This window comes from Asterias amurensis, chromosome 1 (genome assembly GCF_032118995.1).
Source record: "Asterias amurensis chromosome 1, ASM3211899v1".
Classification (NCBI taxonomy): Eukaryota; Metazoa; Echinodermata; class Asteroidea; order Forcipulatida; family Asteriidae; genus Asterias; species Asterias amurensis.
Window position 1 is genome coordinate 11,553,792 of NC_092648.1, and position 20,346 is coordinate 11,574,137.

A 20,346-nucleotide genomic window follows, 5' to 3' on the forward strand; every position below is an offset into this window, starting at 1 on the left:
ATTAGTATCCGATGTATTGGTGTACAAATCCTTCTGAAAAGTTGGATTTTAGTTTAAAATTATGAATTCAAAGGACTGAAGTTGTCAAGTAAGGTTGTTCTGCGTATTGTTGATACTTTAATGTCTGTTAATCGTCTGTAAGAAAATATTTGTTTCACGGCAACAGTTCATGCACGATTGATGCATTATGTACATGAATGGTCTTGTGGAAGAGTTTTACGACTACTAGACTGTGCAGCCATGGTGGAGTGGTGCAACCCTTCGTGAGATCTTTCCCCCAAGGATGCAAGCCGTATATACTCGACTACAAGATCCAGGAATGATAGACCGAAGGCCCGTTAGCTTTCCCCCTCTTCTCCTAAACTTTGGGTGGTAATTATTTTCCCAACAGTTTTTCCAGTTGTCACTCCGATCTCGAGTGTTCTTCATTATCAATGAGCGGTTTAATTTGTTACCAACTTGACGCAGACAAAAAGCGGGCGCTGTCAGTCAAACCTGTGATAAATCGCTAAATGGTGATATTTTTCTCGATAAGATCTCGGCCCCGAAATCGCAGGGCTTTTATATTATTGTCGCCACAGACAAGAGGGGAACAGAGAGCAATATGCCACACTGCTACCAAACAAACCAAGGACTATCATTTATGTAGGTTATCCGAAAAAAAGAGCATGTCGCTCCAAGGTACAACACTGCAGAAAAGGGAGTTGTTTTATGTAAACTTCAAAATCCATGCAACAAAAAAACACTACACAGTCGAGGGGCTGCGTGAGGACAAAAGACACTAGTCCGCGGGTTTGTTCCTACGGACAAATACAGTTGCCTTCACTCACATAAACTGATACTCCAACAAAATAGCACGAAAAGCAATTTGCAGAACATGACTGATATTGAAACCTTCAATTACGAGTGAAAAGGAAATGTATGTAGAGACGGTAAAAAAAACCTTTTTCAAAAAACCTTGCAGACAGGAGAACACTTACATTGCTGTGTGAAAAAATATAAACGAAAATACACGCTCGGACGTATAAAAACGTAAACTAAGAAAAAGTTGATATGCATCTGATTGAGTACACACATCAATGGCGTCACTCAACGAGACAAATACACAGCGTTTGCCTTTAGGGAGGGCACCTGCTAAACCTACCATACTTTTAGTATTATACTTTGAGAAGAAATGACAAAAACGCCGGCATGCGCAGACGATCTTTGACTAAAGGGACAAAGTGATCTAACGGCGTGGGCGCGAAGTCGACTCGGCCTTTTATGCGCCTGTCAAAACCTGCAATTTATTAACTTCTTTGCAAACTTTTTGGTCACCCTGTTTTTTTTTTCTCACTCTGTCTTTCTTTCTTTCTTTCTTTCTAGAAGGAGTTTAGTTTATATATTTTTTTTCCCTAGAGATAACGGAGGGGGGATTTGCGATATTGGGGGTGGTCGTACTTTAACATTGTAGGGCCACCCCTGCTATCAGATTATTATTTGAATTTATCTAGATTTTGAGAGCAGAGGTAGAGTTTTAGTCAAGGGGCAGGGTAAATTGAGGCTATGTTGATAGACTTGATAAACCTCTCCAATGCTGACAAAGAAGTGGGATGACACTTGTTGTGTGTCTTTATCATATAAATCCCACGTTATATGTCCATGGATAATTAATACCTGGTCACACAGAAGTCAGAAAAGTGGGACATTGAGATTAGGGGAAAACTGACAGCGTATCAATACTGGGCTATAATCATATTCAAGGTTGCTGGGACGGGATGGATATATTTGTAACCAGGCTAGACATTATTGCAGTTGTGGATGTTTGTGTGATTCTCTAGGAACAACTTCAGGTGTTGCTTTATTATAATAAGGCGTCTCTGATGTCGCTGATGTGATTGAAAACATGTTATTTGTTCAATTTGATGTGCCGTTCTGCCGAATTGCCTTGCTTCAATGCATTATACCAATAGAACTTATACATTTAATAGTTTGGCGTGTCGTGGCCGAGCGGTCTAGCTGGACCCAAAGCTCGGCTGCTGTCAGGAGTAGAGTGTGGGTTCGAGTCCCTGTCACGACACTTGTGCCTTTGAGCGTGACACCTGTGCCCTTGAGCGAGACACTTAACCATAATTGCTTCGTAAAACGTTGGGAAGGTAGTGCACTCTGCTCTACATGTTAGGCTCCTCCCTAGTGGATGATACCCTTGCATAACATTCTTACGGACTGTAATGGTTGTTAAAACTATTTCAACCCCAGGAGTTTTGAAATGCTAAGTTGGGTCGTTAGCCCAAGTAGTGGCCGTCCGGGCCTTGTAATGTTAGGCAACCTCTAATAAAAAACATACAAACAATGTTTATATGTGCAAATTAATCGCATTATATGCACCGTCGAGTTGTCTGACTATGACAAGGAAACTTCGATCTTCGATCTCCATCCATGCGTACTTTCTTTTCAGTGATGTTAATTTGGGGCGAGATGAAAACACGTCTAAGAAAATGATGTGTAATCTTAGTAAAGCCATTTGTAAAAGTCGCATAAGAACAGATCAGTTTGACCCAAAGTTGATTGGGATAAGGGTCAATGTGTTGTCTCAAATAACTTTTACTTCTCTTTTGTTTTCATCTCTAAGCGCATAAAAAAATAAAGACTTCTCTGTTTATTGTGATATGCGCTCTACAAAAATGGTTCACTATTATTATTATGCATGTGGAATATGATAAGGTTAAAACAAGACACCAAGTACAAACAACACCTATTATGCTAATACTAGTATAACAGAGGTATATAGCTCAATGATTCTCCATAGAATAAGAAAAATAACATAACGCAAACCGGACGATTGTTCCACAAGAATGCCAACAAAGCAATACCGACTGACTAGCGTTTCGGATATCAAGTTTATCAATTGACTGGCTAGTTCACAACGATAATATACTTTGAAACGTCACTTCAAATGTATCCGATTCGTGCTATTATGATTTAGCTCACCAGATTTACAGCACATGATCAACGGATCACGTTGTCAAAGCGTAACTCAAAACCCAGAAGCACCGACTGGCGTTACCCGAATGAAGGCATTTGGTGTCTCCTTCTTCAACGGCAAGAACAACATCATTGCAAAGAGGATCTCAATTATTTAATAAGTATTTGCTTAAGGGTTTTGCAGCTCTCGTGTGTAGTGCTCAACATGGATTCGCCAATCCCTGTGGATGGCCTTGGTTTGGTGAGTCTATGATTTGGACAACATTATCTGTCTAGTTGGAGTGTAATGATGATTATTTCTGGCATTTACAAACAATGCATTATGAGGGCACTTAAGAGATGCTGATTAGACATTATTGGCATAAAGCATTAGCGGACTGGCACATTACAACTGTGTGTTATATGTCTTCATCGACCAATTCATAGCAGGTGTTTCATTGTGCAAAGTTAATAGTTCGCAAAGTTAAGTTGTGGACAATAAAGTACTGTTCCTACGTAGTCATGTCCAAGGCTCTGTAATCAATTTTCAAAAAGGCCACACAAATTCTATTCGAACACTGTCTTTGGAAGATTTGTAAAACAAAATCCTCCAAAGATTATATAATAATCGGATGGCGTTTGGTTTTGATTTATTTAATTGATTTGATTGAAAACAAACGATTGGTGATACCTTTGAGTCAATAGTTGCTTATTAATAACATCTGTTTTACGCAATTAATTGTTGTCAATCTCTCGAATGGAATTAAGAATACGATTCAGTTTTAAGTTTGGATACGGTATGTTAAAATGCAATTAAAATGAGCTAGGAATATACAGGGTTAAAGTTGAATTGCAGCTGCTAACATTTATTTCAAATAATGTTATTATTTAAAGGCAGTGGACACTATTGGTAATTACTCAAAATAAATATTATCAGGAAAACCTCACTTGGTAACGAGTTATGGGGAGAGGCTGATGGTATAACACATTGTGAGAAACGGCTCTCTCTGAAGTGATTCGAGAACTTGCAGTAATTTTCCACGAATTTGATTTTGAGACCTCAGATTTAGAAATTGAGGTCTCGAAATCAAGCATCTGGAAGCACACAACTTCGTGTGACAAGGGTGTTTTTTCATTCATAGTTATCTCGCAACTTCGACGACCGATTGAGCTCAAATTTTCACAGGTTTGTTATTTTATGCATGTGTTGAGATACACATTGCATTTCAATCTATAACAATCAGAAGCGAGTTCGTTATGATGGCTGGCAAAAATAAAACATGTGTTCTTCATCCGTAATTTTGTCCCTTCCTCTTATTTATATAAACAGTAATCAAGTTACAAGTATAGACCGAGACCTTTGTGACCGCGTCCTTTATGAAACATTGTAAGTATCAAATAGATATGAAAGAACCCCGTGCAGTAACGAGCGAGAAGACATCTTCCAGTCGTGATGAATTTATCGACTTGCTTCTTAACTGCAGTGTGTGTGTAGAAACATCCGAAGGCAGATCAAACCAAACAGTCCTTAAGTACTATCAAAAGGCCCTTGTGATATCGCACACTTCTTGGCCTTTGTCAACGAGTTTATCCAATGGTTTAGAGAACCCGCCATAAAAGAAAAACCACCGTCAACAAACCAAACATGGCTTCCCATTTGAACAGGAGATGGAGAATGTTCCTCCACCTTTTTCTCCCAGCCTTGAATAGGTTTCCTTGTAATCTATGTGTTTAATTTTGTTTGTTTGGGTCCATGGCAGTCAAGGCAATACTTCTTTACACACGTCCCATGGACAATGGCTGCAGGTTTTTCTTTTAGATCAATCATTCAGAGTTTGAGCGATGGCATTGTCAAACAGCAAAGCAGGCACCGATAAATTACACAAGTTGTAAAGTCGAGAGGGGGTTATTTTAGTGATGTCAAACTCTTTTGTTCAAGCCACAAAACTTCAAAGAAAAATATTCGTTTGTTATGAAACACCAATCATAGACTTACTTGGGACCTGAAAGAAGCCTTTCGAATGGGACTAAATCTTATACACTTAAAGGTATCAATTATATATTGCAAGGGGAGTGTAGTTTTGAACACAAGTTATGATAAACAAACTTCTATCTGGACTTCTTAATTGTGACATTATCTTAAAGGTATTACTGCATCTTTGTTTTAGAGGAGAGCAAAGTCATTCACATCCTCTTGTTTTCAATAAATGTTGTGTAATCAACATTAATTTGTAAATCTCAGTCAACATTAATAGGGATAGCCGTGTTAGTCTAAAGGACGAACAAAAAATAATATGAACTTAACTTAAAATTACCTAATACTAGAAAAACTGCATAATCTTACGAAGTAGTTTACGTTTTGCCAGCGATTTCTTATACCGATTGCTGAAATCGAACTAAGTAACAACGCTGTGTCTTGCTTTAAAAAAAACTTGCTTGTCTAAAAACACAAACAAAATTCCCATCCGAAGTGACTCATTATATGCCGCCTGTTCTCGAACACGAACCTATAACATTAAACAATGAATGTCGACCACAATCAAATAAAAAAACACCAACGTGTCGAGTCCAACTCTGTCTTTATTATGATCACATCACGCGATTTGATGGGACTAATGATCAGAGTCTAAAGTTTGTTATGTGATAAGACTGTAGTGTATCCAGTCTTTCATATAGTTTATGTATAGTCGTAGCCTGGAGACGACCGTACATTGGCCGAGTTTGTACGGGGTGTCAACGAAGCTTTATACGGTATAAGGTCATCGTCGGATCACGGAGAATGCTTTGGACACACATACCATGACTGACGGGGCCGGATTAGATGGCATTCACACGTCAGACCTCCAACTTGGTGTTTTTGTTTGTTTTGCAAACCGCATAAAACCATTAACAAATAAAAACAAAATTACAGTCGCGGCACTCACACGGTTTGTTTTCTTCAAAATTGGTATCATCCGGAAATGATATTTCCAACAATTTCATAAAAGATTTGACAAAGAAAAAAATTCCCATAAAAAAATGGCACACAAGAAAATTGTTTGGTGGCCTTATACTTAATTTGAGGTATAGAGGCACGTGTTGCCAGGTGTAACATTACTGCTGAGGGGATGTAAACAAGAGGGTGGCTATCTAACTGTGATGAACTTGGCAATTTATGATCATCGCGCCAATTTTCGTTCCGTTGAGCAGCAGGCTTAAGTACAGCAGTCGTACCGAATGAACGCATTCAGCTATAGTCTCATGACTAAGGTCACGGAGTCACACTGCCACTCACAGCCAGCCGACCCTGCCTGCCCAAGCCCTCGATCTACGGTATGCTTCACTCCTTCCCCCATGGTACTTCATTCAAGCTCTCGTTAAACTCTCCATACGCCAAGGTGTTGTTAAACAAACACTAACAAAGAACCTGCGCATCAAACTCTTCTGTCGACACTCAAGATGGGTATAAGTTTTGTATGTTGTTGATACGAGGGTGTGATATGAGTGGTAACTATGACAAGAGGAATAATGAGGTACAAAGTGAAGAAGTGGCTAGATCACAGGCCAACCGAAATCAACTAATAAACAGTCCCTTTTTACATTCATACAGCTAATATAATGGCATTTAAAGGCAGTGGACACTATTGGTAATTACTCAAAATAATGATTAAAACCTTTCTTGGTGACGAGTAATGGGGAGAGGTTGATGGTATAAAACATGAGAAACGGCTCCCTCTGAAGTAATGTAGTTTTCGAGAAAGAAGACATTTTCAGATTTAGAACTTGAGGTCTCGAAATCAACCATCTACACGCACACAACTTCGTGTGACAAGGGTGTTTTTTCTTTCATTATTATCTCGCAAGTTCGATGACCGATTGAGCTAAACTTTTCACAGGTTTGTTGTTTTATGCATATGTTGAGATTCACCAACTTTGAAGGCTAGTCTTTGACAATTACCAATAGTGTCCACTTCCTTTAATAAGCCTAATTTTAAACAGCAAGCTAATAATGAACGGGAAATTTGAATTCAGCAGACTTACATTATGCATTCTAGTGTCAAGTTTTGTAACAGGGCGCAGAATAGAGTAGGTTGAACTTCTTAACATCGTTTCACACTACTTTGACATGATATTCATTACGGGTATATTTTTATTGGGTATTCCCAGTTCAAATGAATCAGTTTTCCTTGCAATTCATTCTATCCCTAATATGCAGTCTGGATTTACTATTTATATGAAACGGATTGATATAAGACCGGGTATGCCCAGTTTTCGTAAATGCTAAATATGCAAACACAGAGGACCATAACAATGAAACAATTTTCCCACTTAAGATCCACAATGACAATCAGCTTGACCTATAACGTACAACCGCACCTTGTCCCTTTCCCAAACTGATACATGAATATTTTACCAAACAACGGTTTGCTCATCAGATTAATATAGATTTTCCATTCTCTAATATTAATGCGACCTCCCGATGACCAGCCAGCCGCCTCGTTCCCGTGTCTCTCTCTTTCTATCCCGATACCCAACGACGTGGCCCCGGTGCGTTGACAGGGAATATTTGTCTATGGTAAATTACCGCTATAAAGACGTGATTCGTAGCGATCACGGGTGTAAATCAAACGGGCAGGCTGACGCAAATGACCTCATGGAAAGCTTGCTTTTATGGGAGTGATTACGCTTGGAGAGCGAGGGTTTCCCCAGTTCTTGGATTGTAATAATAGGGGTGCAGATCCAATTTGTAAAAAAAAAAAAAAAAAAAAAAATGTATTTCTACAAAAACATAAAATGATTTAAATATAACCCCCAAACAACAATAAAAACGAAACTAAAGTACAGCGTTGGTAATTGTTGAAAAATTAATTTTTAAAAAATCCGTCTGGAATGACGTCAAAGTCTCAGAATAATATTTGAAAAAACTCATCCGAATTACATTGCTCATTTCGATTGTTGTCACAATCCAAATGAACACAGGAACGTGCAAGCATAATCATGCACGATCCTTTATGAAAATACACATCATATTTTTTTTTTTCTGTTTTCTTTTTGTTTTCTTCTCAAAAACGAGGTTGTCTAATTACTTTGAGACTTTCAAAGGTTGGGTGTACCAAACTAGAGGTTGGTGACTAATTTACTATTTTAAAAAACAATTAGGGATATAAGAGGAATATTAACTTATACCTTTCTAGTTATTAAAAATAAAATCCGTCATGTAGCCCATTTAAAAAGATGGACCTTAACCTTGTTTATGGGCACCTTTCATTAAAAAAAATATTAACAATAAAAGGTGTATTTTACTATGCTAATCTGAGAAGAATCATTACTGATTTCCCCTCTCTTCTCTCAGCAGTATTACTTCACCAAGGATGACTTTACCCAGGATGACTTCACTCATGTGCTTTTTGTTTTAAAGGCAGTGGACACTATTGGTAGTTACTCAAAATAATTATCAGCATAAAACCTCACTTGGTAACGAGTAATGGGGAGAGGTTGATAGTATAAAACACTGTGAGAAACGGCTCCCTCTGAAGTGACGTAGTTTTCGAGAAAGAAGTAATTTTCCACGAATTTGATTTCGAGACCTCAAGTTTAGAATTTGAGGTCTCGAAATCAAGCATCTGAAAGCACACAACTTCGTGTGACAAGGTGTTTTTTTTTACCATTCATATCTCGCAACTTCGACGACCACTTGAGCTAAAATTTTCACAGGTTTGTTATTTTATGCATATTATGTTGAGATACACCAAGTGAGAAGACTGGTCTTTGACATTTACCGATAGTGTCCACTGTCTTTAAAACCAAAACATCCATTATGAATGCTTTTATAATGCAACGACCATGTGTAATTACAGCAAATCGGTTTTCATGTATTTACTCTACTGAGCTGTACGTAGTCTGTGGCTTCATATGAAGCCCGTAAGCATGTTGACTTTACGGGGGGAACCAAACTTGGGTTGACCCCGGTTGTTTGGTAAAGTAACGAGGGCTGGTTCATGCATCAGGTTGGGTCCAATCGCAACCATTCCCCTTCATTGATGCCTGCCCCATGAAAGATATTATATCAACAACCTCAACTCATATAATAAGTTTAGTATCAACAATACATCACCAGCATTAGCCCTAATATGCAGCGATTACACGCTAATAAAAACGACACCGCGACCGAATCCAGATAGAAAAAATGTTGTTGGTATAATAAAAGTTATAATTAAGGGTTGGAAAGATCATATCATTCCGAGTTGCGCGGGCGCTCGAAAATAAAAAAGGTATAATAACGGCAAAACAAATATAATTCGGCTCTTTGTAAAAGATTTGACTAAACTAAAGACTTCTACTGTGGTGGAAAACAACACTGTAGGTCAAAGTCGGAAAGACATTAGCTACTCCGCAAATTTTAAAGGCAGTAGACACTATTGGTAGTTATTCAAAATATTTGTTGGCATAAAACCTTACTTGGTTATGAGTAATGGGGAGAGGTTGATAGTATAAAACAGTGTGAGAAACAGCTCCCTCTGAAGTGGCGTAGTTTTCGAGAAAGAAGTCATTTTCCATGAATTTGATTTCGAGACCTCAGATTTAGAATTTGAGGTCTCGAAATCAAGCATCTGAAAGCACACAACATCGTGACAAGGGTGTTTTTTCTTTCATTATTATCTCGCAACTTCGATGATCAATTGAGCCCAAATTTTCACAGGCTTGTTATTTTATGCTTATGATGGGATACACCAAGTGAGAACCCTGGTCTTTGACAATTACCAAACGTGTACAATGCCTTTAAACATCAACAACTACGTTTGTCATTCATCATCAATCAAACAAAATATGTTTTCGAGAGAAATTACAGACCACCTCCCCCGTCTTTACCGTTGTAACAGCCCAAATGGTGCATGCGTTATTTTAGCCCTTGCATCGGCAACATGTATTAGCTGTAAGCCTACACAACTCAACCGTAAATATTACGTGCCATGGGACCCGCTCCAAAATGCCTACACTTTTCCCATCTTCAATAAAACATTACAAACGTATTTAAGAAAACCTTCGACCGCCGCCTGTCGAGGCCGAAGATTTACGATGTACTTCATTATAGATGAATTAAGTTGATGAGAAATCATCGAGTTAAAACTCCATCGCCACTCATTCTCACGCATTCTTTGTGAGGGCCTGGTTTTGTGTGTGTGCTGAATGTTATCAAACGAAGAGGGCGCTGTTTATCATCCCAAGTCACATTGATGTTCTTCCCCATGTGGAATGTTTTTTAACGACTCCAACAAAGTATTTTGTTTGTGCTTCTTAATGACGTAACGGTTGAAGTATTATACACCCCACCGAATCGTTTGTGCTTCCCCAATGATCCATTTCTATGAACAGGAACTGTAGCAACAGCATGCAGCAACATCATCGTTCACAACCATATTTAAAGGCTCTATGTACTTTTTGTAGAACGAAAAACACAATGTCTTACAGATTTACACTAAACTTACACAGTTTGAAGATAGTATAAAGCTTCCCTGAAAATAATAGTTGCTGATGTGCTGTAGTTTTTGAGAAATGAGTAAAACAATGTCATGAAAATATTTTTCGTCTCACTGATGGTGAGACGAAAATTATTTTAGCTTTTAAAAACGTATTTTCATGACATTCTTTTACTTATTTCTCAAAAACTACAGCACCTCAGCAACTAATTTTAAGGGAAGCTTTGTATTATCATTATCTTCAAACTGTGTAAGTTTAATGTAAATCTGTGGACACTGTGTTTTGTGTTAGAAAAAGTACCCACATTCTTTAAGTGAAGTTATAACGGATAGTCAACACGTAAAAAAAAAAGAAGTAAATTAATGAAACAAGCGTTTTGTGCTTAATATATTGTTCATAATAACAAACGCTACTGATGGCGAGATATTGTGAATTCAACCAATCTGAGTCTGAAATAGAAAGTGTTTGTTGGGGTCACAATGACTGAGTAAGAGTCACTTTCTTTGTTTTTCAAAAGTCTTTTAGATTTCTCGATAAAACCAAAATCAGTTATAACGAACGACGCCATTGGATAATTCTCATAATAAGTCTAAGATTTATACACAGTTTCAGATCTAGGGTTGTTGGTTTTTAGAAACAACTGACTGGAACCTGAACACCTTTATTTTAAAATGCAAACCAAGACTTCTCGATTAAAACCTGAAAGACTGTAAGGCAAAATCAGGTGAAATATCATTCCAAACTTGCTCTTTTCGTGAGCAGATTCCAAGCCCTTGCGAAACACACCCGGTACGACCCTCCCTACTACGAGAAAACGTCGACAGATGCGCCGGCGATTTATTCCATTTGCTGCCCACTCCGTGGCCCATTTCCTCGGCGGGAAATATGGAACAGACCTCCCCCGGATCGAGTTACCGAAGATGAGGGACCTCGCACGTAGCTCGCGCAACCGCCGTTCCAAAGCGGCCCCGTACGGTTTCCTATTCTACAGTTAATCGGTTTAGCTTGGGGGAGTCGGCAGGCAGTTGCATCGAGCCCGTTCCCATATTTCCCTACTTATTGGTGTTTCCTTCGGATATTTGATACCAGTTTGATAGGGGTGATATCTCACTTTGCCCTGTTTCCAAATTTCTGGTCGTTTAGAACGAAGGGAGTCATATCTGTTAAGAGTGAAGATTGTGTGTCATGTAAGTTTTTATTACTAAGAAGTTTAAGGATTTCACGGGCAGTGGAACAGAGACTTAAGGCAGAATCTGGCTTTAATGGACATGTTGAGTCACCTGTTTTGAATAAAACCATCCTTTCTTCAAATAAGTTTTCAAAAAGACTCTGGACACTAATGGTAATAATATTGCCAAAGACCATTCTTCTCACTTGGTGTATCTCAACTCCGTATGCATAAAATAACAAACCTGTGAACATTTGAGCTCAATTGGTCGTCGAACTTGCGAGATAATAATGACAGAAAAAACACCCTTGTCACACGAAGTTGTGTGCTTTCAGATGCTTGATTTCGATACCTAAAAATCTAATTCTGAGGTCTCGAAATTAAAATTCATGGAAAATTGCTTCTTTCTCGAAAACTACGTTACTACAGAGGGAGCCGTTTCTCAGAATGTTTGATACTATCAATCTCTCCCCCACTGCTCGTTACCAAGTAAGGTTTTATGCTAATAACTATTTGGAGTAATTACTAATAGTGCCCACTGCCTTTAACCATACAACCGCATGTACCTCATACATATACTACACAAACAACCAAGGAGCATAGAAACAATGCGGTACTGGCTTTGTTTGTTCACCAAACAAAGTAAGCAAGTTTGAATAATCAACAACTAAGCCGGAATGAATGTGCATTTGATTCTATACCTTCACTAGAAAATGTCAACTGTTAATAATAAGAGATTGCTACGAGCCATGCATTATTAACTCAAGAGTATATTGAAGATCAGTACAGTGTAATTATATGTGATATAAACATAAAAGCCCTGCTGTCTTCGATGAGCATTCGGAGCTCGCTTCGTCTTCCTCGTTTTATTTCTCCTGGAGCCGTTTTCCCGCATAATGTGACGGCGCATGTTTGTGAATCCGAGCGAAATGCCGAAATTGACATACCCTCGAACGAATCGAGTAGCTAGCGATTCAATTTCCACACGGAATGCCAGCTAACTCAACTAATGGACGCCGATCATCACTTAAGAAAAGGACTTAGAGGAGGGTGGAAATGAAGAGAAGAAATCACTTTTCATTTCAATGGAAAAGGTTAAGCATCTTGTTTGGTTATTAATAAAGAGCATTATCAACAACATTTCGAATGGCAATGACGATTTTAGTGATGTATTTAAATATCCCAAAGTCGATAAATTCCATTTCGAGGTTGGCAATGAGTCATTTGTAAACTGCTGTTTTAAGGGATAAGTTTACGCCCATTTAGCATTTTACATTGGAACATTAAAGATAACGGTTCCATTATACTTGTGCGTGATTTCAAAAACCCTTCTGCGATTTTGTTTCATCCGAACAGCCAAACAAGTTAATACAGCCCCATCATTTTAGCTAAAACATGTGATGGTTTTAAAGGGAAGGTACACGTTTTGTAATTGTCAAAGACCAGTCTTCTCACTTGGTGTATCCCATCATAAGCATAAAATAACAAGCCTGTGAAAATTTGAGCTCAATCGGTCATCGAAGTTGCAAAAAAATGATGAGAGAAAAATACACCATTGTTGTACGAAATTGTGTGCTTTTAGATAGGAATAAAAGACTTCTGGCTAGAAGTCTTTTATTATTTTAGTGAGAAATTACCTCTTTCTCAAAATCTACATTACTTCAGGGTGATCCGTTTCTCACAATGTTGTATATTATCAACAGCTCTCCAATGCTCGTTACCAAGTCAGTTTTTAAGTTAATATTTGTTTTGAGTAATTACCAAACGTGTACCTTCCCTTTAATGGTTTTCCCTTCCTTAGTTTTTTTTGTCAGTTGAATGATAATAAAACTCGGGCTTATATTATTTAACACCAAGACATCCAAATTTGAATACAACTTTGAGTAATGATAAATGAAGTTAAATGAAGGAGAAACTGTTTTAATTGTTGTTTGAGCTAGGCTTAAATTTAAGCGATCAAGCTGACTCAAAGCTATATTATTCGTTTTTTTAACAAACTTCCTCTAAATTTGTTAACTGTTTTGTTTGGGGCCATGTGTTATATCGTGTATGAAAACACGGCTGTAACGACCGCAGAAAACCAACAAATAAACGATTTATAACCTGTATAAACTTGACACTGCTACAATTTGTAGTACAAATTAAAGGTAGACACATCATAAGATTTTGGAAGAATTACATCCTGTGCGTGTTTTCAATCATTATATAAAAAAATAAAAAAAAATAAAAATAACCACAAATGAGTCATACGCATGGTTTTTTTTCTAAGTGGCAGTCGAAATAGCAATGCTGATTTCGGGAGTCTTACACATTCTCGTCATATTCAGAAGTTATGACTGAAACATTCATTTAGAAGATTAATACCAATTTGAACTTTCATAATGAACTTTATCGCCCCCGATAGTAAGCTGTTGTCTTGATGCCGATTTTTTTAGTTCTCGCCAAGACTCAGTTCTTAGTTTGGTTAGCCTGTAATCACACAAAAACCAATAACGAAACAGTCGGTGTTTCATTCTTTTTTATGTTTTTATTGAGTTGTCTGGTGTCTTCACTTCAAGGCAGTGGACACAATTTTGTATTACTCAAAATAATTATTAGCAAAAAAACCTCACTTGGTAATGAGTAATGGGGAGAGGTTGATAATATAAAACATTGTGAGAAACGGCTCCCTCTGAAGTGGCGTATTTTAGGTATTTTAGAGAAAGAAGTAATTTCTACGAAATTGATTTCGAGACCTCAAAATAAGAATTTGAGGTCTCGAAATCAAGCATCTGGAAACACACAACTTCGTGTGACAAGGGTGTTTTTTCATTCATAGTTATCTCCCATTCCGATGACCAATCGAGCTCAAATTTTCACAGTTGTTATTTTATGCGTATGTTGAGATACACCAAGTGAGAAGACTGATCTTTGACATTAACCAATAGTGTCCATTGTCTTTAAACCTAACAAAATAAATGAATGTAGACTATTCTTTGATTTGTGAATTGAAAAATAAGTTCCGTTTATTTCCCCTTCCTAGACAGTAACACGAAAGCGTAAAACCATGCCTATATTCTTTCATTAATCTCGAATCTGAATTTGCAGAAATCAAAATGACGACCGTACAAAATTTCTTTCAAAATGTAAATTGGATGAAACACGATGGAAACATGTTACTATAGTACGCGTGAGCGAGTTTGGATGTTTAAACCCATGTAGTATTAATGCATTGAGCGGAATTCGCTTCGCTTCAACATGTTAAGTCCGCACATCGGGCAGCCATGACGCTCAATCGGAATTTAACGAAAACTTCAAGATAAACTAAAAAGCGATGACTTTTGTGAGCGTAAAACATCACAATGGTTACATCCTCAATTAGTAATGATCTAATTTGGGCATAAACAATGAGTAAGGTTATTTAACAGGATGCTTTTTGAAAGACTCGAAACGCGTTTCGTTGAGCAACGGTACATTACAAGGCCCGGACCATTACACCGACAAAGAGTAATAAAGGGACGACGTTGACAAGTCTATGAAATGATTATTGTTATTGGTATTAATTATACGATAAACATTTAATGATAACTATAACAAAATATTTTAAGCTGTTTTATCTTTGCGTGAGAAATGTAATAATATTTTGTATTTCATTTAAACAATTACATTACACCGTCATTGTGACGTCTTTGTCCTCAAAGGTTCCGATTTTCTTTTCAGTCGTTTTTTTTCATTCATTTTTCATTGATCATAATAAATTATTCATTCATCATAATTAATCATTTTTCAAGTATTGTGTTAAATAAGACTCTTGAATTAAAAACTATTTTTCAAACGATTACTGATCAGTTAAAATATGCTTTCACTAAAAATTATTATGTAAAGCACATTTCCATTTCTGGAACAAAACTTCACTTTGATTCTAAGAAATGGATAGAAGGGAAGGGAACGTATAAAGTAAAGGAATCAGATCAATGAAAACACTACAGTGGAATTACCGGTAGCTTAAAAAATCATTCCAAGTGAGAAGTGAATAGCCTTTTCAGGTCAGACAATTAAAGAAGTTATCCAATGGCCATGAGTAGAAGTTCGCAGAAAAATAGTTAGCTTGAGAAATTTTGTCTAAAATATTTAAAATTTAATAGTTATACATTTATTATTATGATACTTAATAAAACGGTTTCTTATGAAAAACCACTGAACCATCATGAACAAAATAATTGTTAAACATTTCAACACAAGTATACAAACAACTTTTTCACCAAACCGAAAGGAAAACATTTTTATTAAAGGAAAATGAAAAAGTGACTGTCATTTTTAAAACAACATGGGATGTTGATTTTTTTTTTTCAATATTAATTATGTCAATTGACAAGTGGAAATACAGTCTAAAGATTTGACAGATGTAAGACAACAAGTTACTTGAAACATGCATAATCAAACAAAATGACGCAATAATTATGATAATTTAACAAACATGTAAAATATCACTCCAGCGAAGGAATCAGTACGTGGGGAATATTTAATTGCCTTTAAAAAAAAATGGTTAAAAAGAAGGATTTTTTATTTTTATTTTCATCCAAATCAATTTATTGAGGCAGATTGTGCCCTGAGAAGCTTGGAGATCCAGCAGATACCCAAATGTGCAGTAATGCGCAAGAACGTGTACAAATAAGACATTCACAAGTGTGTGACACTTTAGAATTGCATCTATACTTGGGAAAGAGAGAATCTGTCCCCAGCGATAGTAAGTAGTGGTGGCCCAGTAAATAAAAACGATGCCCCCCTCTTCAAACTAAAATCAAGCATGATTCCTTCGGCTGAAGTGCTCAAGCGCGTACTCCGCACCAAGTAAAGACCCTTACCCGTTCTCAAGGAAGCTGATGACTTTAGGAGGAGCACCTCAGAGAGGAGAGAGTGAGAGAGAGAGAGAGAGTAGCCGCTCTACAGAAACAATGAGGCGAAAATGAGGCAAAACTTCGCTCGCCAAGAACCGTGGCATGAGTGCTGTATCAGTCCCGCCCACATAGAAGTTTATATATAAGGTGATGATGCGAGAGAGAACTTGACGCGAGAGAGGTGCGTGTTGACACAGTCAAATGGTCACGGGCACGTATTAAGAGAGAGGGGGGGGGGGGGGGGTGAGAGTTGTAACGCTCCTCAACGGCCGCGGTTTCCCCAAGCCGTTTGACAATTATTATATCTGCACTTCATTTTTTTGTGTCTTGTTTCTGGCAAAGCAAAGCCCGCCATATGCTTCTCGTACTCATTGTCAATAATACTGAAGCTCCCATCATTTTGATTTGGCGCAATATGCTCGACGCGCGCGCGAAGATGACATGTTATTGACTCTTGTTTCCTGCTAGGTAAACACTGGGCCGCGGAACTTAGTGCGGCTAGCAAATACCGAGATCGCGCCTGCAGCTCTCTCCCCTGTGTCTTATGAATTTTATTGGGTTTTAGACTAAACATATAGGGCCTTTAGAGATGAAAACGGCTACACACGGCAAGAGAGTGCTTTTCGATGGAAAGGGGGGATGCCCATGAGTTTAAGGGTCGGGAGAAGGGAGGGTCAATATGGCCAACAGACGGTGGGCACTACGCCAGCGGCACACATAGCCTTTACTAGTATTTGCCGTTGCCAATACCCCGGCTAAGCAAAACATTTTATGATTTCCTCATAAACTGCATAAATCACAATTTGGGATTCTAATATGTGGTAACTAAATACTTGGTGGGTTTGCACTAGCAACTATTAGTAACAATGCATGCCTGCGTAGGTCAGAGTCTCGTGTTTACCCACCGCCTGCTCCCATCTGGCGCGCCAAAAAACTCCCGCCGTTTTCAAGCAAGAGTCTCTACTCGCTTCCCACTGAGGCCCGGGTACAGTGGAAATGATGTTTGCTTTTCCACAGTCTATCACTCCCTTGGGGCTACATCCCCCGAGGCTTCTCCCCCTGTATAGCAACGCAGCACGTCACTAAATACTAGAGCAAGCTGGGACTGTGTATACGCGGTGGATTTTCGCCAGCTCAAATGCGTTTAGGCATTGTCGGTAATAGTCGATGACATATGGCCGTCGCTGACAACTTATTGTGCGCAAAGTTTAAACAAGAAATCGCTCTATTCTGCCGCCTCTTTGACCGAACAATATTCCGCTCAGCCCCGTGTCATGATCAGCCATTCATGATCCTTATGATTAGGTTTTATCGTAGTCATTATAACGGTTCACCCAGGAAACTCCCCTTTTTGTGTGCTATCTACTGAAGATAGCAGGCGCATGCAGTGTGTGTACGGCCTGCCGGGCTGGCCGAGTGTGATAGCAGACTGTCTGATTGAGTCATGACCTATCATCAGGCTGGTGCTTTAACTCCTAATGTCAAATCTACGAGATGAGATGGCTGATTACAAATGGCACTAAACGGAGAGAGTGCACGTAGGACTGACTCAGGATCAGTCCTATAGAAAGAGAAGGGGTGGAGATTGCAGCAATGTAAAGATGCAAGATTAAAAATGGCTTCAATATAGACAAATCAATAAAAAGATATGATTATAGCTTAAGTTCTGAACACGATTCAGACCAGTAAAAATCCATCACAATACTAGGAAATGACAAAGAACATGAAATGAGTGGCACAGACTCCAATATTTTCCCTCCTTGATGTTTGATAAAAGTTCGAAACCAGATTCGAAAACTTAACATTTCATTGATCACGATTTGAGAGCTTTTAAAAATTCAGCCTCTATTCAATAACAACAACACAAATCAGTAGTTTGGGGGGGGGGGGGTGTCCATCGTAAAGCAAACGCATCATTTACTTCCAATACACGATGACATGGGAAAACCTTTACACTGAAAGTCACATAATATTGGTCAAGGTAAAGTTACTGTCGACACTATTCAAAAGAGATTCCCTGTACACTCCACTATGACCTTCTTGAAGTAACACGTCAACTCATTTCAGGTTTCAATAAAAAATGCCGCGACTAAACCTCTCTCAGCTTACATTAGATAATAAAGTTGAGTTGATGCAAAGTAAACAGAGTCAAACAGAAGCTGGCTACACAATCTAGCTACTGATCGATTAGATGTCAAGGAAGCTATATACAGAGCTTTCTGAAAGAGTATTTGTGTAAAAGCATCACATTTAAAGGCACTGGACACAATTGGTAAAATTGTCAAATACCATGCGAGATTCTAACTTGGTGTATCCATATTATGCAGAAAATAACAAACATGAGAACATTTTGACTCATTATTGGTCATTGAAGTTGCACGTAAACACCCTTGTTGCACAATTAATTTGTGTGCTTTCAGATGCATAATAAAAGGCTTCAGGCCTGAAGTATTTTAATATTTGAGTAAAAATTACTTCTTTCTCAAAAACTGTGTTAATTCAGAGGGAGCCGTTTCTTACAATGTTTTATACTATCAACAGCTCTCCATTGTTCGTTACTAAGTTAGTTTTTATGCTAACAATTATTTTTGAGTAATTACCAATAGTGTTCAGTATCTTTAAGTTCTTGTTTATCCCGATTGCAATTCAATGGATTGGAATGTGGGAAAACGACTGGATGACAGAAGAGACTAGTTGACCTTAAGTGTGTCAGAACCGAATCGGGGTCACGAGAAAGCTCATGTGACTTCAGACTGTATTAGTCTTCCTTCGTGACCTTTTTACATCGATTTAAAGGCAGTGGACACTATTGGCAATTCAAAATAATTATTAGCATAAAACCTTTCTTGGTAGTGAGTAATCGGGAGCTATTGGTAGTATAAAATATTGTGAGAAACGGCTCCCTTTGGAGTAACGTGGTTTTCGAGAAAGAAGTAGTTTTCCACGAATTTGATTTCGAGACCTCAGATTTAGAATTTGTAGCTCTCGAAATCAAGCATAATTATGAAAGCACACATCTTCGTGGTGTGACAGGTGTTTTTTTTTTTCATTATTATCTCACAAGTTTGATAACCGATTTAAGGTTTGAGGTTTGTTATTTTATGCATATGTTGAGATACACCAAGTGAAAAGACTGGTCTTTGACAATTACCAATAGTGTCCAGTGTCTTTAAACCACCACTTGTTACGATGTTTAAATGTTTGCAAAAAAACATGACTTTGTTCATAGCAGCAGGGCACGATGGCCGTTTCCAAATTAGCGGCTACAGCTAACGGATACGGCTAGATTTCTGCGTCATCATGTGTTGAGGTAGAACAAGTCCTTAGCAACACCCTTGGTAACAGCCGTAGCCGTAGCTATAGACGCCACTTCTGACACGGCCTTACTGCCAAGCAAGGTTACACGTTTAATAGCATTGGTACGTTTTACACTTGAATTTCGCAAGTATGAAATATTGAATGAATCAAATATGAGATGTCAAGAAATGAACCGGTCATGACTGCATGGCTTATTTAGAATGCATGGCATGTCCAAGTACGCCTCACACTCACTTAAAGGTAAAAGACAGAAAATCATTTCAATGCTCAGTGGATGTTTTACATTACAATGAACTTCTTGAATGTATTAGAAAAACAAATGCAAAGTTATCCTTAACTGACGCTGTGCATAAAATGAATTTGAATAAACAAAAGAGTAGCAAAGGTCGATGGATCATTATTTATCACCCTCACCAAAAAACATACTTCTTAAAAAAATCTTTTAAAGCATATTGTTTGCTGACTTTTGAGAGAGATGTATTTGTTATTTTAAGTTATGTCCTCGCGGTATGCCGTTGGCTTCATGGAGATAGTGAGGTTCAACGAACGCCATTTATATCCCAGTGCATAATATAACAGTGA

The 20,346-nt window shown here is 38.0% G+C and overlaps 1 protein-coding gene across 2 annotated transcripts in view; it reads right to left on the reverse strand.

The window, feature by feature from the left end:
* Positions 1–20,346, reverse strand: part of LOC139945662 (homeobox protein Nkx-2.2-like) — a 57,121-nt gene that overhangs the window by 9,956 nt on the left and 26,819 nt on the right. Inside the window, exon 1 of one of the 2 annotated variants that reach the window (XM_071943049.1) lies at positions 16,414–16,528. The exons of the other annotated variant lie outside the window; for it this stretch is intronic. The gene's annotated coding sequence lies outside the window, so the exon portion shown is untranslated. Of the gene's footprint in view, positions 1–16,413; positions 16,529–20,346 lie in introns of those variants that run through there. 2 annotated transcript variants of the gene reach the window in all.